The sequence below is a fragment of the Triticum dicoccoides genome, chromosome 4B, assembly GCF_002162155.2.
Source record: "Triticum dicoccoides isolate Atlit2015 ecotype Zavitan chromosome 4B, WEW_v2.0, whole genome shotgun sequence".
NCBI lineage: Eukaryota > Viridiplantae > Streptophyta > Magnoliopsida > Poales > Poaceae > Triticum > Triticum dicoccoides.
Window position 1 is genome coordinate 107,604,444 of NC_041387.1, and position 17,600 is coordinate 107,622,043.

The window sequence follows — 17,600 nt, forward strand, 5'->3', positions numbered from 1 at the left end:
TACTGTGGCCGAAGTACAAAGCGGCCTTATCAAGCCGTACATTTCGTCGGACATCAAGCCGTTGGTCCGCATTACACGGGACCAATCAATCTCATAGCAGAATTAGCAGTTCGGCCTCCGCCGTCCGTCCCATATAGCCGCGAAGTCTATCCCGCGCACATAAAATACCCTAGTCACCGATGGAGGCACAATGTGGACAGACCTATACACTATCCACACTCTCATATTCTTTTTTTTCTCTCTAACGATTTTTTATCTTTTACCACAGGTGACTACATTTGCTGAGAAGTCCTTTAACCAAGGCAAGGCAGCACAAACATGCGACAGGAGGTCCAAATGTTTTTTGTAGACTGCACTCTTTATTTCAAAACATGTAAAGTGCCCCTTTTCTCATCTTTCGACCCCCGGCATGTCAAATAGCCTTGGTAGTAGCATTGTTATGCATGTACCTTGGCACATATTGCTAGGGGCTCGATATGACAACATATGAGTTGCCGACAAAGTCCGAACAGCTTTATAGCACACTTCGGCGTCACGAGTTTGGCCTTATATGCATCAGCTCCGAATCATGTCTTTGGTCAATAGTTGGGTTGCCTGGCTCCTGTGCTTACTACCTTATGTTCTGCTCTATCGGCTAGGGTAGTAAAGGGAGAACTACTGCGATTGTATCCCGGTTCGTCCGGATGAGCACCTTAGTAGAGAAAGCTGAAAACTGACTGTCATGATACGGCAAGAGCTGGTCAACCACTCGATGACTCACCAGAATCTTCGCGATTCCTTCCGTATAACACGAAGGACCGTTATTCTGGTCATGTATGAAAATGCGCCGTATTCGGATAACTGCATACATACCAGGGGCTATAACGTAGTCCCACCGTCAAACTCCTATGGCTAAGTGAAAGTGTTAAAGCCCTATAGTGCGATTGCCTAGTTCGCCGCATTGACACCTCCTTAATGGACCAAGACACTGGGTCAAGAGTGATCAAGTGCTTTTCCAAACACCCCCGCATTGTAGGCGAGGGGGCTGAAGCCGACGACTGGTAAACTTTTAGATTATACAAAAAACGGCCGCACAGGAGGCACCAAAAACTTTTTAGGCAAAACATAGCCCTAATATATCATAACACCGTTTTTACAATTTCGATACATCTCACTCGAACATAATATCTTTCGAGCATTGACCCTCTATCAAGCGGGCACCCTCTAGGAGATCCTCAAAATAATGATCTAGCGCGTGATGGTCCTTGCCCTTGGGTGGACTCTTCGCTGTAATATTGGTGGCCTTCATCTTCGCCCAGTACGTCTTGACACGGGCAAAGGCCATCCGTGCACCTTCTATGCACGTTGACCACTTAACAACATCGATACGCGGCGCCGCATCAACAAGTCGCTGCACCAACCTGAAATAACTATTCGAAATTGGCTCAGTCGGCCACAGTCGGACCACGACGTCCTTCATGGCAGATCCGGATATCTTCTGGAGCTCGGCCCATTGGTCCATCTGTTCGTTCAGCAACAGTGGACGCTTCGACATGCTAAATTGCGACCAGAAAAGCTTTTCCATCGCATGTCCTTCTTGCGCTTGGAAAAATTGCGTCGCATCAGAGACACTCTTCGGCAAGTCCAAAAATGCGTCTGGAGAACTCCACATTTGATTAAGCGGGGCATACTTCGGATCGCTAGATTTAGTTTGTAATAAGAAGGGCTAACCAGCCACGATCTCCCCAGCTTATCGGATCTCCTCCCAAGTCGCTCTAGACTCGGACCGTGCTTCCCTCGCCTCTTGTAATGCCTTGTCAAGATTGGCCGCTTTGGTTTTGTTATTGTTCTCGAGAAAATTGCATCGGCTAGTGGCATCCTTTAGCTCAAGCGCCATAGTAGATATCCTCTCCTCGCACTGGCGCCGAGCAGCCTGTTCGGCCTTTAATTCAGCAGCTGCCTTTTCGGCAGCCACATTAGTCATCCTGGCTTGCTTCTTGGCCCGGGCAAGCTCAGCCCGAAGGGTCTCAACTGCGGCGGCACCATCTGCAATTATGCACGTCTCAGTATAGCATTCTCAATCATGCTCATATTATAATACTTGCATGTACTGACTACCCCAAAGATATACCTTGTGCCTCATTGAGCCGTCTGTTAATAAGCGTGATGTCATCATCCGCCACATCAAGTTTCTACTTCAGATCTGCAACCTCTGTAACTTGGGTAGCCGCCAGGGATGTAATAGCCTGTGTTGCAATTAGTCAGGTTATTTCCTGGGCATATCTTTCTTGATCCTCTGATCGCCTCCCTTTGGACGCCAACCAGAGTCTCAGGGGCTAATATCTATACACAGGTGCATTTTGCGTTTATAGCACAATTGAAAATATTACATTAAGTACCTCGAAGCCTTTTAGCAGGCTCGTAAAGGCTTCATTGAATCTGCTTTTCATGGACAGAACCCTCTCAACTACCGTACCCATCAAGGTACGATGTTCCTCTAAGACGGGCGCATGTCGCAATATGTCCATCAATGTATCCGGTGCCTCCAGATCCCTGGAAGCAGCTGTAGGGGTACAGACTCACTTTAAAGGAATGTGTTTACTCGACCTTAGAGTCATCTCTGGCTGTAAATCTGATAGTTTGGGGCCTTTATTGTTGGTCCCCTTAGGGGCCGCACACCCCGGACCCTGGACGGCCGAAGTGTCGCCTTCGGGCCTAGTCTTCATTGTCCCTCACACTGTTTTCAGGATGACACCTCGAGGTCGTCTGCCCTGTTGGGCGGGGAGATCTGTGGAGGCGTCCTGCTCTCCATCTTCTCCGGAAGAAGATCCCCTGAGGAGGAGGACTGTTGAGGAAGGCTGCATGCTGGACTGTGAACATATATTTTAAATATTACCCTCGCAACAGGAAAGAACGAGGATATGTTTAAAACACCCTTGTTCACATACGCTTCAACTACGGGCTTGTCCTTACGGAGGAACCGCGTGACAACATCGCCTCCCGAACCAGAACCCCCTGACAGGGATATCTTCCCTCGCTTAGAAGCCTTTATCTTCAAGTCTTCGGAGGCGGTCCTCTTCTTCCCGTGGGGAGAAGGGATGTCAGTTTCTCCTTCACTTTCATCTTTGGAAGAGGGAGTTCCAATCTCCTTGGACGAGGTGTCTGGTGTACCTCTAGAATGGGGGCCACCTTGGGCCTTCTCGCTCTCCTCCTTGTCTTCCTTCGCCGACACTTGATATGGTGCCGGAACTAGCATCCTTGTTAACACCGGATTAGCTGAGTCTTCGGGAATACGGGCCGAACACCTAATTCTCTCCGCCTTCTTTGTCCAGCCTTGGCCGAGTATGGTTTTCTCAATAAATTGTAATGAGAAATTTAACTAAGCTGTGGGAGTCGAGTGCTTAGCGAGGTATCTGGATGGTTGCAGTCAAGGCCGATGTCCTATGTAGTATACGACCACTATTTTCGTGCCCCGAAGAATAATTTCCACATTCCTCTGAGTGTCGTGCCAGAGAATTGCTGAAGGGTTCGTGGTCCTTCCAGATTGAACTCCCACATGCGGAGAGGCCATCGCTGGCATGGTAGGACCCGACGGACTAGCATTACTTGGATTACGTTGATAAGACTGGTGTCCTTTTCAATGAGGCTTCGAATGCGGCTTTGCAGCGTCCGCACTTCATCAATTGATCCCCAGTCCAGCCCCTTATTAATCCATGATGCAAGTGTAACGGAAGGCTAGATCGGAACACAGGTGTAGCTGCCCACTTGGTACCGCGGGGTTCAGTGATGTAAAACCACTCCCACTGCCATAGGTCAGAAGTTTCTATAAAGAGCCTTTTGGCCAAAGAGTATTGGTGAGTTTGCTCACAACAGCACCACCGCAATCTGCTTGTTTCCCGTCGACTAGCTTCGGCTTCACATTAAAGGTCTTGAGCCACAAGCCGAGGTGTGGGGGAATACGGAGGAAGGCCTCGCACACGATAATGAACGCAGAGACGTGAAGAAAGGAGTCTGGAGCTAGATCATGAAAATCTAACTCGTAATAGTACATGAGCCCTCGGACGAAGGGATGAAGAGAGAACCCTAACCCTCGGAGGAAGTGGGAGATGAATACGACCCTCTCGCCGGATCTGGGAGTAGGAATAACCTTCCCTTGAGCAGGAAGCCTGTGGGGGATTTCCGCGGTCGGGTATCTTGCCACCCAGAGCTTCGCAATATCCTCCTCTGTGACAGAGGAGGCCACCCACCGGCCTTGAGGGCTAGGTCCGGACATGATTGGGAAGCGTGAAGCGATTAAATTGAACCTTTGGTGTTGGAAATCGAGGTGGGAGAGGTTGAAGAAAGGGTTGGCGTAGAGGAGAAAAGATGGGTCTTAGTCCCTTTATAAAGGCGATGAATATCAAACACCCCCTCCTTGGCCTTAAAACCTGCCTATTCCTAAGATATCATGCCAACAGAATGGTTGGGTTACCCACGCTTGTATTGATGAGAATCCCGCGATAAGGGGACACGATCTCTGCTTTGACAAGACATGCCAATGAAACCGCGCCTCGAAATATGGAGCGGCAGGCTAAAAAAACAGTTCAAAATAATGGCCGGGCGGCGACGTGATGTCACGCTACAAAAAGTTGTCAGCGGATTGGACTTGTGAAATATTATACTCTCTACAGTTGTGTGTGGAATTTGTTTTGCAGAGCCGGACACAGTTCTTGTGTTCAAAGACTATTTTGGACTATTCGGAGAAGGAACCCGCCTTGCAATGTCGAAGACAATCTGTGCGCTGTACACCTCGTCATTGAAGCCTGGTTCAGGGGCTACTGAGGGAGTCCTGGATTAAGGGGTTGAGGGAGATCCGGACTAGGGGGTTTCCGGATAGCCAAACTATCATCATCGGCCGGACTCCAAGACTATGAAGATACAAGATTGAAGACTTCGTCCCGTGTCCAGATGGGACTTTCCTTGGTGTGGAAGGCAAGCTTGGCGATACGGATATGTAGTTCTCCTACCATTGTAACCGACTTTGTGTAACCCTAGCCCTCTCCGGTGTCTACATAAACCAGATGGCCTTAGTCCATAGGACGAAGAATAATCATACCATAGGCTAGCTTCTAGGGTTTAGCCTCCTTGATCTCGTGGTAGATCCACTCTTGTAACCCACATCGTCAATATTAATCAAGCAGGACGTAGGGTTTTACCTCCATCAAGAGGGCCCGAACCTGGGTAAAAACATCGTGTCCCTCGTCTCCTGTTACCATCCGCCTAGACGCACAGTTCGGGACCCCCTACCTGAGATCCGCTGGTTTTGACACCGACATTGGTGCTTTTATTGAGAGTTCCTCTGTGTCGTCACCGATAGGCTCGATGGCTTCTTCGATCATCAACAACGATGTAGTCCAAGGTGAGACCTTCCTCCCTGGATAGATCTTCGTATTCGGCGGCTTCGCACTGTGGGCCAATTCGCTTGGCCAGCTGGAGCAGATCGAAGGCTACGCCCCTGGCCGTCAGGTCAGATTTGGAAGTTTGAACTTCATGGCTGACATCCGCGGGGACTTGATCCTCGACGGATTCGAGCCACAGCCGAGCGTGTCGTACTGTCACGATGGGCAAGATTTAGCTCTGCAGCCGGACAGTACCCTGGAGGCCGCACTCGAACCCGCTCCGATCTTCGACTCGGAGCCGGCTGCGCGGACCAAGGATGGATGGCTAGACACCACCTCGGGGGCTGCAACCTCTACGGCGATAGAGCCGAACACCGATCTTGTCCCCCATGAAGCTCGTGACTCCGAGGCGCCGGACTCCTCGCCGGACTCCGGACCTCCCGCGCCCCCTCCAGTCGAATCCGATTGGGCGCCGATCATGGAGTTCACCGCGGCGGACATCTTTGAACACTGACCTTTTGGCGACATCTTGAGTTTGCTAAAGTACCTCTCGTTATCAGGAGAGGCCTGGCCGGACTGCGGCCAGGACGGTTGGGATGCGGATGATGAAGAAATTCAGAGCCCACCCACCACCCACTTGGTAGCCACTTTCGACGACCTAACCGACATGCTAGATTACGACTCTGAGGACATCGACGGTATGGACGACGATGCCGGAGACGACCAAGAACCAGCGCCTAACGGGCGCAGGAAAGCCACCCCATCCCACAACGTATGCATGGTGGACACACCAAAAGGAAGTGACAATGAGGAAAAACGGGACGTGGCGAAGGACAACTCCCCCAACAGACAAACAAAGCGGTGACGCAAGCGCCGCCCGAAGACCGCATCGACAAAAACGGTACCCATATGGACCCGGCCCTAGAGCAGGGCGAAGCAGTGGATGACGCACACGTCAACAAGCAGCCAGCCGGACATGAACCAGACAAGCAACCCATCCCCGGCGAAGATGATCTCACATCACCAGAGCATATGAATCTCCATAACAGGCTCGTCGCCACTGCAAGAAGTTTGAAGAAGCAAAAGCGGAAGCTCAAAACAGCGGAAGACACACTCAGAATAAGATGGAGCAAAGTACTCAACACCGCAGATAAATATGGCACTAGTCACCAGACAAAGAGCTACCCGAAGCGCAAGTTGTTTCCCGAATTTGACGAGGAGGCCTTCGAGCCCCCGCAGTCAAAAAAGAAAGGGGCCGCCTGGCCGGATAGATGACCAGATGATAGGCCAAGAACAACACGGGGCGCCACACACAAGCCAGCACATGATCAGCATAAAGATCTTTAGAAAAAGGATAAACCGGCCAGGTCTATCTATGGGCCAAAAAAGAAGACTCGAGGAAGTAACACAACCAGCCGAGCATTTGAAGACAATGGCACACCCAAATACAGGGGCACCGCACACCCTCTATGTTTTACCGACGAGGTACTAGATCATGGATTTCCAGCGGGATTTAAACCCATAAACATAGAGGCATACGACGGAACAACAGACCCCGGAGTCTGGATTGAGGATTATATCCTACACATACACATGGCAAGAGGAGACGATCTCCATGCCATAAAATACCTTCCCCTCAAGCTCAAAGGGCCGGCCCGGCATTGGCTTAAAAGCCTCCCAGAAAATATGATTGGGAGTTGGGAAGAGCTTGAGGATGCGTTTCGAGCAAATTTTCAGGGGACTTATGTCCGGCCTCCAGATGCAGATGATTTAAGTCACATAACTCAACAACCCGGAGAATCGGTATGCAAATTCTGGAACAGGTTCCTCACTAAAAAGAACCAAATAGTCGACTGTCCGGATGCTGAAGCCTTGGCAGCCTTCAAACACAACGTCCAAGACGAATGGCTCGTCAGACACCTTGGCCAGGAAAAACCAAGAACAATGGCCGCACTAACAAGTCTCATGACCCACTTTTGCGTGGGGGAAGACAGCTGGTTGGCTAGATGCAGCACCAGCGACCCGAGTACATCCGAAATCAGGCATGGAAATGGGAATCACGACGCAAAAAAGATCAGCGCCGGAACAAGGAGAATGGCCCAAATAGTACGGCGGTCAATGCCGGATTCAAAAGCTCTCGGCCAAACAACAAAACACTGCCCTTAAAGGATAACAGTGACGAGTTATCCAACCTCAACAAGATTCTGGATAGACTGTGTCAAATACACGGTACCACCGGGAAGCCTGCAAACCATACCCACAGAGATTGTTGGGTCTTCAAGCAGTCCGGCCGACTTAACACCGAACACAAAGGGCTCGACACACCAAGTGACAGTGACGAAACCCAAAAGCAGCGCTCTGGAAACCAAAAGACTTTCCCATTAGAAGTCAAAACAGTGAACTCACTTAACGTGATAACACGCAGCGCGGCCCCTGCTATACCAGGACACCGTCCGCAGATTGGGGATAGAACCCACCAAAATTCGTTATAGCAGCACTTCCTTCAAAGGAGTGACGCCAGGCCTTTTTAGCCAATTTTACAAGCTCTATACCACTAGAGGTTGTGTTCGGTTCATCCGACAACCTCCGTCGCGAAAAGCTCACCCTCCATCGCCCCATTTATCAATAGCCCTTAAGCACTACTGGGGCGTGCAGCTTTCACGCGCTTTCATGCAATACCGCATTACGCGTCTCTTACGCTTAAAAATGCCCGGTCCACGTGGCATATTCTTAAAACTCCAGGTGTCTCACGACCATGGAGAATGTGCAGCGGCCTAGACAGCCACACATTATTCCGACCTTGCAGGTCAAAGCCCCTAAAAACAGGTCATTTAGACCTCGGACATGGTTAGACGAGTCCGGCAAGGGGCTTCCCAGCCGCATACCCCTTTTTTTAGGGGGTCGCGCGCTAAATGATGAAAGCCAATAAAGCTCAACTTTCTTCATCTTCCAAATTATACTTTATTTTGATACACTTTTTGCATGATATTTCTTAGAAACTAAGTCCTTCTCTTTTACAGATGAAGCACGTGCTACACTCGTCCAGGATACAGCACAACGGAGACACAGGCGTAGATGTGCAGTAGTGACCCATTGCAAGGATTCTTTTCAGATTAAGACCCTGCGTAAACCTTTCTCACTGTCTCTTGTTGATACACATCCCCCGGTTTCCTACCAGAGGCGAGGAGGAGGCTGGCGTTTTGGCATCGGCCGCGTCAGAAGTTCCCGCCTGTACCTGGACACTAGGGGCTTAGGGCTTTATTCTGCCCGATATCATAAAGACCGAACACCTCAGGGAGTGTTCGGCATCTCGAGTTAGGCCTTATATGCATCAGCTCCGAATCATGTCTTTGGTCAAATGTTGGGTTTGCCCGGCTCCTGTGTTTTGCTGCCTTACGTTTCGTATCATCGGCTAACACGGCACCAGGAGAACTACTGCGATTGTGCCCCGGTTCGCCGGGAGAGCACCTCAGTAGAGAAAGCCAAAAACTGACTATCATGATATAGCGAGAGACTGGTCAACCACTCGATCGACCATTGGAATGTTTAGAATTCCTCCGCTTTAATGAAGGACCGCTTCCCGGTCAGGCACATACGCGCCCCAAGTTCGGAGAAGCGCGGTGCCATCAGGGGCTATATAGTAGCCCCACATTCGAGCTCCTATGGCTAAGTGAAAGTGATAAAGCATTATAGTCCGGTTGCCTAGTTTGCTATGCTATCACCTCCTTAAAAGGACCAAGACGTTGGATTAAGTGTGAAAAAGCGTTTTTCTTTTTGCAAACACCCCCGCACCATGTGCGTGGGGGCTGAAGCCAAAGACTGCCATCTTTCAGATTATACATACATATACGGCCGCACAGGAGATAGTTCAATACTTGAACACACAAGTATAAAAAGTCATTGCATTATAAACATGATCTTAGAAATCATACATGTCATTCAAACATAACATCTTTCGAGCACTGCGACTCTATTATACGAGCGCCCTGCAGGACTTCCTCAAAGTAATGCTCGGTGGGGAATCGGCTTTTGTCCGAACCCCGGGATGCAACAGCGGTGGCATCGATCTCCGCCCAGTATGTTTTACCACGGGCGAGAGCCATCCGCGCACCTTCTATGCATGCCGACCGCTTCATCGCCTTAATATCCGGCACTACCCCAAGGAATTGCTGCAACAAGCCAAAATAACTCTTCGGCCTGGGGCTTTTCGGCCACAGATGAGTTACCACATCCGTCATGGCCAGTCCGGACAATCTATTCAGATCAGCCCACTGAACCAGCTGATCACTCAATGGAAGTGGACGCTCCGGACTATGGAATTGAGACCAGAAAAGCTCTTCCATTTCATGATCCTCCTGACTTCAAAAGTGCACGACTGCGTCAGCCGCACTCGCCGCCAAGTCCAGATAAGGATCCTCTGCACCGTACAATCGGCCCAGCTGAGCATACTTCGGATTCGTGAACTTCCTACGCAGCATAAAGGGCTTTCCAGCCACAATGTCTCTGACCTGATGCAGTTCCTCCTTCATAGCCCGCATCGCACTACGGGCATCCTTGGCTTCGGCATCGGCCTTCTTCAGGTCCTCTTGCTCCGCTCGGCGTTCTCCTTCAAGAACCTCCAGGCAGTCGGTAGCAACTTTTAATTTCATGGCCATTCCGGCCATCTCCTCCCTGCTTCGGCAGTGAGCAGCCTTCTCGGCTTCTAGCTCTTCCGCTGCCTTCAAGGCAGCCGCCTCGCTTTTTCTGGCTTGCTCCTTGGCCCGAGCAAGTTCTGCTCGAAGGTATTCCACAGCAGCAGCACCATCTGCATCAAACATATAAGTTGTAAGGAATGGGCATCAGCTCCCTTACTCTGCGACCGCGGCGCAATCACATACCTTGTGACTCATCAAGTCGTTTATTGACCAGCGAGATGTCCGCATCTGCAGCGTTGAGTTGCTTCTTCAGCTCGGCGAATCCATCCGTCCAGCTGGCCACCGAACGTTCCGCCACCTGCATAGGAAAGGCGACAGTTAATAACTGAGATTATGATCCTAGGCACGCTGCCGTTTTCGACAGCATACCAAGTCTCAGGGGCTACTATACAGGGCGCACTTCATGTGCAAAACTGTCAACAGGTATGTCATTTTTTGCGTACCTCAAATCCCGTCAGTAAACTTCCGACGGCCTCATACAACCCGCTTTCGGCGGACGAGATCCTCTCAATCACATTACCCATTAATGTGCGGTGATCTTCTGAGATGGACGCCCTATTAAGCAAATCCTGCAGCTCCACCGGCCATACTCCAATGGGTGCCAAACTCTCCAGCCCCGCCGGACTCGGGGAGACCCTCCGCGACGACACCTCAGGGTCGTCCGCCCCATGCGATGGCCGCGGCAGATGAAGGCATTTTGCTCTCCATCATCTCCGGTCGAAGGTCTCCCGAAGATGAGCTGTGCTGAGATGGGTTGAGATCCGAACTACAAGGTAAAAACTTCGGTTACCTTTAGACATTAAGCAGGGGTGTCTAATAATTATAAAATCCCCCTTTTTACTTACGGCTCGTTAGAGGGCTGATTCCTCCGAGGAGACAGTACGGCCGGGGCGCTTTCTGGCGCAGGACCTTCCGGTACAGATTTCTTTCCCCGCTTTAAGGCCTTGGCCTCCGGGTCTTCGGAAGCGTTCCGCTTCTCCCCCTGGAAGGAGGGACTCTCGATTCCTCCCTTATGAAACGCCTCCTTGGCAGAGGTGATAGTTCCCCCGTGCCCCCCTTGGCCCTCATTTGAAGGTGCAACCTCCAACATTTTGATTAACATGGGATCCTGCGTGGTCTCAGGGAGTGGGGCCGGACACTGTATCAGTTTTGCTTGCCTATCCACTCCTGTCCAGGGATAGCTGGTTAAAAGGCAAGCTCACGATAAATAAATGGATGGTGTTTCCGGACACAGGGCTACTTACTTGAGTATCTGGCCGATTGCAGCTTAGGCCAGCGTCCTCGGTCAATTCCGGATGCGTCTCTTGCGATCCGAAGAACAGTTTATACATCTCCATGGGAGTCAAACCCATGAAGTGTTGAAGAGCTCGCGGCCCCTCCGGATTAAATTCCCACAGGCGGAGGGGGCGACTTTTGCAGGGCAGTAGGCGCCGGATCAACATGACCTGCACCACTACGACCAGATTGATCTCCCTTTCTTGGAGGACTCGAATCCGGTCCTGCAACAGGGGGACGTCTTTGGGCGACCCCCAGTCACACCCCTTGTTGACCCATGACGTCAGCTGTTGTGGAGGGCCCGAGCGAAAGATGGGCGGCGGCTTCTGCCTGCTGCCCCGGGGAGCGGTGATATAAAACCACTCCTGTTGCCACAAGCCAAGCTCCTCTTGGAAAGAGCCGTTGGGCCATGGAGCTTCGGCCCTCTTGCTTATAACCGCCCCGCCGCACTCTGCCTGACGCCCCTCAATCATCTTCGGCTCCACGTTGAAGGTTTTGAAACATAAGCCGAAGTGAGGGGTAGTGCGGAGGAAGGCTTCACAAACGACAATGAATGATGAGATATGGAGGATGGACTCCAGAGCCAGGTCGTGGAATTCCAGCCCATAGTAAAACATGAGCCCCCTCATGAAGGGATCCGTCGGGAAGCCTAAACCCCTACGGAAGTGAGACATGAACATGACGATCTCGCCAGGCTCGGGAGTTGGGATAACTTGCCCTCGGGCAGGCAGCCTATGCAAAATCTCGTAGGTTAGATACCTGGCATCTCTCAGCTTTAGCACATCCTCCTCCGTAATGGAGGAGGGCATCCACCGGCCTCGTAGATCAGGACCGGACATTGTCGAGGATCGAAGGTACCTGAATTTGGAGCCCTGGGTGTTGGAACCTAGGGAGAGGGGCGGATTCGGTAGAAGATTGAATAAAAAGAACGGGCCTTGGTCTCATTATAAAGAGGAAGAATACCAAGAGCCGTCCCCGTGACCGTTTGGAACCCGCCTTCGATGGAGGGGGCGCGGTTGGGTTACCCACGTCCATATTGATGGGAATCCCGGAATAAGGGGAACACGATCTCTGCTTCGACAAGACGTGCCAAGGAAACTGCCTCGCTAAAACGCGCTGAGATGGAACTATAAAAACAATTTGAAGGCTTGGTAGTGGTGTGATGTTACGCCACAAAATACGTCAGCAGATTGAACTTGTGTAATATTATTCTCTCTACGGTTGTATGTGGAATTTATTTTGCAGAGCCGGACACTATCCTGGTGTTCACAATCTTCTATAAATTATTCGGAGGAGGAACCCGCCTTGCAATGCCGAAGACAATATGCGCGCCGGACTCGTCGTCATTGAAGCCTGGTTCAGGGGCTACTGAGGGAGTTCCGGACTAGGGGGTGTCCGGATAGCCGAACTATCATCATCGGCCGGACTCCAAGACTATGAAGATACAAGATTGAAGACTTCGTCCCGTGTCCGGATGGGACTTTCCTTGGCATGGAAGGCAAGCTTGGTGATACAGATATGTAGATCTCCTACCATTATAACCGACTCTATGTAACCCTAGCCCTCTCCGGTGTCTATATAAACCGGATGGCCTTAGTCCATAGGACGAAGAACAATCATACCATAGGCTAGCTTCTAGGGTTTAGCCTCCTTGATCTCGTGGTAGATCTACTCTTGTAACCCACATCATCAATATTAATCAAGCAGGACGTAGGGTTTTACCTCCATCAAGAGGGCCCGAACCTGGGTAAAAACATCGTGTCCCTCGTCTCCTGTTACCATCCGCCTAGACGCACAGTTCGGGACCCCCTACCCGAGATCCGCCGGTTTTGACACCGACAGGGGTCCTCAGACGTCCGGACTGTTAACATGGGTCAGACTGTTGGGCTATGAAGATACAAGACCAAAGACTTCTTCTCATGTCCGGATGGGACTCTCCTTTGCGTGGATGGCAAGCTTGGTGATTCGTATATGTACATTCCATCCTATGTAACCGACTTTGTGTAACCATAGCTCCCTCCGGTGTCTATATAAACCGGAGGATTTAGTCCGTAGAGACAGCAACAATCATAATCATAGGCTAGACTTCTAGAGTTTAGCCATTACGATCTCGTGGTAGATCAACTCTTGTAATACTCTTATTCATCAATATCAATCAAGAAGGAAGTAGGGTATTACCTCCATAGGGAGGGCCCAAACCTGGGTAAACATCGTGTCCCCCGCCTCCTGTTACCATCGACCTTAGACGCACAGTGTCGGGTGATAGGTGCGACATATGCCAAAGGATGGCTAATCATAGTGGGAACCAGTAAGACGTCGTCGGTGCCTGGAAGCGGGATGGGGCGAAGACATGCACGCCGGCGGATCTTAATCAGGTCTGGGGCTCTCCTAGGAGATAATACCCTTAGTCCTGCTCTGTGGGGTCTCCGCATGATCACTAAATCAGTAAGTAGCTACAAGAGGCTCCTTGAGATGTTTCTAGAGGAAGAAGAAGGGCACGGCTAGCTATCATCTTCTCTCTATATGCATGTGTGTAACCCTAAGAGCTCAACCCTTTGCATGGTTGTCCTGGGGGGTTTATATAGGCTTACCCCCCCCAGGGGTACAAGGGTAATTTGGCCGGATGTGGGTCCAAGCCGTCAGTGTCTATTGGCACTGGCTTCTTCGCCGACTATTGGGGCCTGCTGACTGGTGGGTCCCGCTGCCTGTCGGCTTCTCGGTCGACGGGATGGGCCCACCGCTTGGGGATCTTGTCGGTGGCTAATTACTATAGCGTCACCCTTGATGACAATGGCTTTGTCGGGGCAGCCATGGCTACAGTACCGTTGCCTGACGGGCGCTCACTATTGCCTTACCCCGTGTCATCCGCTTGATGGTGCACAAACTTCCAGGGAAGGGTTGGCCGGCTACTGGGAGCCGACTTTCCCTGGAGCCGACTGGACTGAACTGGCCGCCTTGGGAGGGCTCACTGGCATGAGGGTAATGCCGCCTACGAGCCGTACTGACAGTCCGTCATGGGTGATGTCACGGTTAACATGGCAACAGTGTCGCGTCGTGCGGGGGATGGCCGACCGGTACGACACACTGTAGCCACGCCCGCTTCGGGATTCGGGAGTGGCAGGCTTCACTTTAGCCATGCCTCGTCTCATCGCCGTTATGTGGGTGTGAACTTTGAGGGCATATGGGGTGGGCCGCCTACTAGAGGTCGACCACTCTAGTGGCTGCCTACTAGGAGTCGGCCCACTCTAGGTTGGTATAGTGATCTCTGCCACCTTCCTGCAGTCGGCGCATCACAGCCGGCCACGGGAAGGCGGCCCTTCGTCTTGGATGCTTGGGGGGCAAAGTCGGCCCAATGTTTCGAAGAGCCAGGGGGAGCCGGCAAGGCTACCCGTGGTCATTTACTCCGACAGTAGTCCCCAAAGTTGGCTGGGCTTCGTGGTTGGATGGAGAATGAGAAGCCCAAAGAGCTTCCTACTACACGGGACTGATAGCCAGACTCGGCCTTCACAAAATGCGTTGTCCAGCCGAATTTGAAGCTCGAAGGCGAGAGCCTAGTGGCACGCGCGTCGGGCGCCCTGCCGGCCGCCCACCGCCCGCGTGCCACACGGCATCAGCCACCTGGGCCTGCCTACAAACACACGCACGCGACGGGACATTGTTGCAGCCTGGGCCCCGCCACTACAGTGCCTCGGCCCATGGGCAGATCCGCTGTGGCTGAAGCGGTCGATTGGTATTCTGGGGCAGTTGATACACACATTAATTAGCGTGATAATCGCGGGGTCATGGGGGAGTGGGTGCAGTTAATCCCACATCCCCCACGCCCCATCTCGTCGACTCCGCCGCTCTGCGGCTATAAATAGGGGGGAGGAGGGGCGGTGAACGCATGCGCGCCCTCTCTCTCTCCCATGATTCCCTTCTTCTCCTTCTTGCTGCCATTGCTGTCGCCCGCTGCCGCACCAAGCTTTCAGTCGCCTCGCCGTGTCGCGCCTCATTGCCGCAAGGCCGCGCGCCCGCCGCCGCGCTCTTCCTTTGCTCGAGCCCCTCGACCCCATGGCGCGGGCGAGATCATGGGACAGCTCCAACATCCACGAGGACCACATCGACTTTCTCCGCCGGACGCGGCGGCTGCCCGACATGGACTATGTGAGAGTTCTCCTGGCACCGAAGGGGGAGATTTCGCCGGTGCCGGAAGAAGGCGAGCGCGTCGTCTTTAGGTCGCATTTCCTGCGTGGCTTTGGCCTATCGGCAAGCAGCTTTCTCTGTGCCTTTCTTGACTTCTACGGCCTTCAGCCGCACCACCTCACACCAAACACAGTGGTGCTACTGTCTACCTTCGTCTCCCTATGGGAGGGATTCCTCGGCGTCCTCCCCACCATCGAGCCCTGGGGAGAATTCTTCCAATCGAAGCTCGGCACCGTCGCCAAGGGGGTGCCGGCATAGTGTGGCGCCTTCGTCGCGGTGTGGAGGCCGGCCACTGAGAACCCTTTCCCCTCCATCACGTTGATACAGTAGGTGAAGTTGTGGCAGTTGTCGTACTTCTATGTGAGGAGCATTCACCCATCCGACGACTGAGTCAACCTGCCGGAGTACGTAGCTGGCCCGCCTACTGACAGGCAGACCAACTGGAAGTACCGGCCCAGTAGGCTGTCGGTAGCCGGCACCGCTGCCGTCACCCGACTTAAGGTGATGGTGAGGTCGGAAGGACTCACCGCTCCCGACTTGCTGACCGCCTTCATGGCGCGCCGAGTACTCCCGCTCCAAGGCAGGCCGCACATAATAAGCCAGATGAGCGGGCATCGAGATCCAAGCCATATGTGCACCAAGGATATGCCACACGCGGAGGTAGGTCACTTGGTGAACCATATTTCCAATTGCAAGCTCCCGGAGGAGGAGTGGCGATTTTCGGCAAGGATCCGTATACGCGCGCGGATCCGCCGCCAATGGTAAGTCTTCGTGTCTTCCTTTTCTTTCGCAGCCGAGTTCTTATTTGGCTGCCTTGACCAATCGGCTAAAAATAGGGTGCTCTTCTCCTGCCGACATCCGGCTCCACAGAGCAGGAGCGCCAATTCCTCCCCGACCGGGAGGAGGGTGATACGGACGTCCCCGACTTGGGCGCGGCCGCCTTGGAGGATGATGCGACAGGCGGAGATGGCTGGGCGGGCGGCTCGGGTGGCAGAGGCAGCATCGAGGACTGGCCAGATGAAGACGACAAAGAAGCCGTTCCGCGCCGCCAGTCGGCGTCCGACCGGGCGGGCACAAGCTCGACCGCCGTGCCGGCTGCACAAGGTGGCGCGCCGAAGCGCCGGGCCGCGCTGTTGTTGTTTGGCAGCCGGCCAAAGAAGCCCAAAAGCTCGGCCGCGGCGACCAGGCGAGAGGAAGCGGCGGTGTAGGCAATCCGGTTCTGCAAGGTCGTGAAGGAGCCCCAAATGTTTTCTACGTAAGTGCCGGCCTCCTGACGCATTTTTCCTTTTTTTCTCACAAATTTTTTCTGAGTTTTTCTTGCTCTTGCTGTAACAGGGCCCCGCTCTCGTTGGACCCGTCGGTTGCCGGCTCCATTGTGGGGGCCGCGGGGGGCTCCGCCAGCTCCCGTCGTGTAGACCCGCGTGCCAAGCTTCAGGCGGCGACAGAGAGGAACGAGCGGGAGGCGCGCGAGGAGCAGGAGGCGGAGTGGCAGAAGGCGGCTGCCGCCAAGGCGGTGCGGCAGGAGGTGAACGAGGCCGCGAGGGTGCAGGCCGGCTTCATGGCCCAAACACAGGAGGACACCACAGGAGTAGCGCAGGAAGGGGAGGCCTCACGCGGCCAGCCCCCGCAGCTCGTCATCCCCCTCCGCACCGTGGCGCCAACGCCCGAAGCCTCGGTGGTGCCGCCTGAAAGGGCCGGCGGCGACCAGCCGATCATGGAGAGGGAGGGGTGCGACGATGTCGCCCCAGAGACGGAGTTGATTCCGCCATCTCCGCCCACAGCGGGCCAGGGCGGCCAGCCCAACACGCCACCCGCATCGCCGGCTGGAGGTGAGCCGACCGCGGGGGCTGATCTCATGGTCCAGCCTTCGGTGCACCGACGTGCCGGGAATGCGGCCTCGACGCCGGATCAGAACGAGGCCAGGGGCGCCGGTTCATCGACCCAAGACCTGGAGGTGGAGAGCGCCGGCTCGGCGGACTGGGCACCTAGGGGAGGGACAGCCATGTTGAATGAATCGGCGCAGGACGTCCGGGCCCGGCTTCAATCTCAGGCCCCCGCCCTGAAGCACTACAACCAGGAGTTCCTGGCGATG